The following is a 4827-nucleotide window of genomic DNA, read 5'->3' as shown; positions in this document are numbered from 1 at the left end:
GATGAAAATTCACAATGGAAGATAAGAATCTGAGGTCTGCCTTTTTCTGATCGTTGTAATAATACATCAATAGACTGTTTGGTATAAATATTAACTGCGCCTTGAATGTGTCCTCCGTTATATTCATATGGATATCTACAGTCGATGATTGTGAAGCTATTATGAAATTGATTATACTCTCCGTCGAATAGATCTGTAAGCTGTAAAATAAAGTAAATGAATATTGGATACACATATTGTAAAGTTTACGAAATGAACTGTGTTTTTGTCACTTCGGAAACAACAACATCTTTAATATTCTTCAACGATTTCCCGAAGATAAAAGCTTATTTATCTTCAGGAAAATAAAGTAAAATAATGTAAATGAATATTGGATACACATATTGTAAAGTTTACGGAATGAGGTGTTTTTGGCACTTCGGAAACAACATCTTTAATATTCTTCAACCATTTCCTGAAGATAAAGGCTTATTGAGACAGAAGTGGAGATAACTTGGTCAATCAGCTTTAATCACTTACTGTTTGGGGTGTGATTGATTTGAGATCTTTATGTTTGCCACATATAACAGGAAGAGTGTATGGTCTGCTACAATCAGCTATCAATTCTCCACTCTCTGATAATCTTTCTACGGCTAATTTAATACGATCAACATCTCTATCCTGCATTTCTTCTTCTACAACATGCACTAGTCTATTTTCTTTTGTTATTCGTTTTGGGACTAGGCAGTTTGATTTACGCAATAAAGTAGGCGACGACTTCATTTCACTTTCTTCCATGCATCTCCGCATGGTCAAAGATAAACTACGGCGAGGACCTTCTGGTTTTCGAAGCTTAAACTGAAATAGAAGGAAAACATGATTTTGTCGTTAACGAAAGTAAACACACTTACAAAGTCAGTGTAATTAAAACCAAATTAATATACTTATAACAAAACAATAATTATTCTTACTTCTACATCCATGTTTTAACGAGGAAAATGTATTACACAAGCAGGAGACTTGAAGACAAGATACGAAATAAAACATTATGCTATCACACCTAATATATACTGATACCCGTACAATCAATGAATCAATGAGTGAATTAAATCATCATTGATCATTGAATAACAATCGATTATTGATTACTTATGATTGATTTGTGACCTATTACTGATTGTTTATCACTTATCAATGAGCACCAATCGCTAAGTGATTGATAATGTGCACATGAACTGTCTTAACGAATAATGAAGAGATCTATTTTTTTAGTTTTTGTAAATACGTTTACTTTGATCACTTATCAGGTATTTCTTGATTTCATTTCAAACAGCCAGTTAAGACTGCTTACAAAGATTGCATGTGACAGAATTTATATTGAATATGATCTTTCATGTTGCATCGGATTGTACGAAAAATCACGTTTTAGTCATGATCATATTATTAAAGATGAATTATGTAAGATTTAGTTTAGTTTAAAAAGCTGATAGATATTCATTCACTTTGATTCACGCACTCCTTTCGATTGACACTTATCTCTGGTATGATAAACTAGTGATTTGGCGACAGGCGCTATCTGGTAAGCTCTATTTATCTCGACGATCAGTGCCTGAAAAACGGCCAGGTCTACTTTTCAAATTTTCGGGGGCTTCGTTGAGGTTCGCAAGTCTGTTCGCAAATCTGACACTTTCCTCTCTGGTCGGATAAACTAGACCTGGGCCCTGTTTCTCGAAATCTTAACTAAGATAAAATCCAAATTTTAGTAAGCACTAAAATCAATCTAATATTATCCAATCAAATTACTAAAATTTGGATTTTATCATAGTTACAATTTCGTGAAACAGGCCCCTGCAGGCGACAGGCGGTATCTGGTCAACTCTATTTATCTCGACAATCGGTGCCTGAATACTGTACGACTGCATTTCCGGCTGTTTAATTTTCACAATGCGCTCAATGCCTGAAATACTGTCAGACTGTATTTCCGACAGTCTGTTTTTTTCAAAAATTTCTAGAGGAGACCCTCCATCCCATACCCCTATAGTTGAAGCTCGCGCCTTTGCCCACTTAACCTTGGACGTTTCCGTAGCTTTTGTGCCCCTCCAACCACCGGCGGCTCGCTCCGCCACTGCGTGTGACAAGCTATTCTTAATTTTCCTAGAAGACATTTTGCCATTTTCCACTTGTTCGCTCTGCACGTGGTGCGTTTAATTATTTGATATTGTTTATATTTACCATAAACATTTTGATGTACCTTCGACCGGAAGTCTAGAGTGGGCCTACTGCAATTGAGATAATTATTATAACACGGACGTTCTGCTATAAATATATTTTACTTATGAAAAAACACGGCTGATGGACACGTTTGGCAAATATTCCGCCGTTTTTCGATGTTTGTCACCCTTAGTGTAAGTCATGTTTCATTTCGAAGGGAATCTGTCTCATTACAGGCCAGGGGTTGTACAGCAAAGGGGACGCTTGCGATTAGCACTGGGTTCATTTACTTGAATGACTATGTATATTATGCGTTTTGTCGCGGTTTTGTCTTCAGTGGTTTGTTTGTACATGGTGTGGTTCTCCTGCGCCCACTTTTAGAGTGTCTTCTATAATAAATTCCTACCAGCTGTTTTAAAAACCCAATGCATTATTTAATATATCGTAGCTGTCCCCAAAATATAATTACATTAGGATATTGTATCTCTGATTATAGTAAAAAAAAAATGAGTAATTTGTGGAAATAATGATATCAACAAATATTGGACATGACGTTATGTCATTGTTTGTCCTATTGTCTTTCTATCACGTCCGCGCATTTAATGATACAACTCATTTAAGTATTAGTTTCCATACAGTCGACATTCTGCTTGCGTTGTGCAGGTAAGAAAATATTTCTTCATAACAATTTTCACGTATATAGGCAGAAACAATGCGCGCATTTTTGACCAATGAATTTTTCTTTGATTAGCCAACAAATTGAACTCGGAGAGGTCTTGGTATCTGGCTTGTATATTGTTTATCGTGTCACCTACCGGTCCGTTCAATTCTTTTAATATCTTTACAGATGAAAGATTTTGAAATTATTTTCAAAATCACAGGGCGTATCTGAATAGATACCCGTTAATCGCTCTACAATTTCGATTTTTCTAAATATATTCGATGCCATTAGCATGCGGGATTACGAAAAGTGAACTTTTGTAAGACAAACTAGTCTGGAGGTACTTTGCAAGAAAGTTGTGAATTAATAGAAAAGCAAAATAATTGATCCAGAACAAATACTTTCATACATTCCAGTGGATTTCATTGTATAATACGGATTCAATAACTTGATTCCTTAATGCTGAAGCAATCCAGCGTTCACGAATAAATAGAAAACACAGAATACATTTCACCTGATTTATTACTTTTGAAGAGTTTTGTTTGATTCATATTTACAAAATAAATTATAACAGAACAACAATATATACAGTAAAATCAATTTCAAACATAACAAATTTATATAAATAACAATAACAGTTTAAAACCTAACAACACGTGACATTGTTTTACTTTTTCGTCTTGTTATCCCTCGTTCCGTCTGTGATTTGGTTACGGTGCGAATATGATGTAATTCTGATCTGTAATCTTCGTGTAGCATCGGAACATAACTAGGTGGATGGCACAAATCCTAAAATATATAATTGTGAAGATTGTAAAAAAAAAAAATAGCTCATTGATATTAAGCTGTGTATTTCCGTTTTCAGAGCCGTTTAGCATTTGCTTTAAAAGTAGGTAGACAGATACTCTCAATATCTTACACCAAAGAATGACAACTTGAAACTTCTCCTTACTTTGAGTTACGTAAATTTAAGCAGATAATTGAATTGTTAAAAAATGTACCCGATTATGTTCGTAGAAGTCTTTGTAGCCTCCATGTAGAATGTAGACTTCTGGGTAGTATAATCTTGGATAGTTTTGAGAGTTTAACACGCGATCTTGTGATCTCAAGTAACGTAATCTGAAAGAAACAGTTTATTACACAATTAAGCAGGTTTATCAATGCAAGGCCTAGCTTTGTTGAGATATTTCAAATTGAAAGAATTATTTTGTGTTTTATATAGAAATTCTAATGATTTTGAATAGAACATTGGGTTTATAATCTACTTACAATGTAGGGGCCCTCTGAGATGAAAATTCACAATGGAAGATAAGAATCTGAGGTCTGCCTTTTTCTGATCGTTGTAATAATACATCAATAGACTGTTTGGTATAAATATTAACTGCGCCTTGAATGTGTCCTCCGTTATATTCATATGGATATCTACAGTCGATGATTGTGAAGCTATTATGAAATTGATTATACTCTCCGTCGAATAGATCTGTAAGCTGTAAAATAAAGTAAATGAATATTGGATACACATATTGTAAAGTTTACGAAATGAACTGTGTTTTTGTCACTTCGGAAACAACAACATCTTTAATATTCTTCAACGATTTCCCGAAGATAAAAGCTTATTTATCTTCAGGAAAATAAAGTAAAATAAAGTAAATGAATATTGGATACACATATTGTAAAGTTTACGGAATGAGGTGTTTTTGGCACTTCGGAAACAACATCTTTAATATTCTTCAACCATTTCCTGAAGATAAAGGCTTATTGAGACAGAAGTGGAGATAACTTGGTCAATCAGCTTTAATCACTTACTGTTTGGGGTGTGATTGATTTGAGATCTTTATGTTTGCCACATATAACAGGAAGAGTGTATGGTCTGCTACAATCAGCTATCAATTCTCCACTCTCTGATAATCTTTCTACGGCTAATTTAATACGATCAACATCTCTATCCTGCATTTCTTCTTCTACAACATGCACTA

Source organism: Patella vulgata, chromosome 3 (genome assembly GCF_932274485.2).
Source record: "Patella vulgata chromosome 3, xgPatVulg1.2, whole genome shotgun sequence".
NCBI classification, from domain to species: domain Eukaryota; kingdom Metazoa; phylum Mollusca; class Gastropoda; family Patellidae; genus Patella; species Patella vulgata.
Note: the sequence above shows the minus strand (reverse complement) of the source record.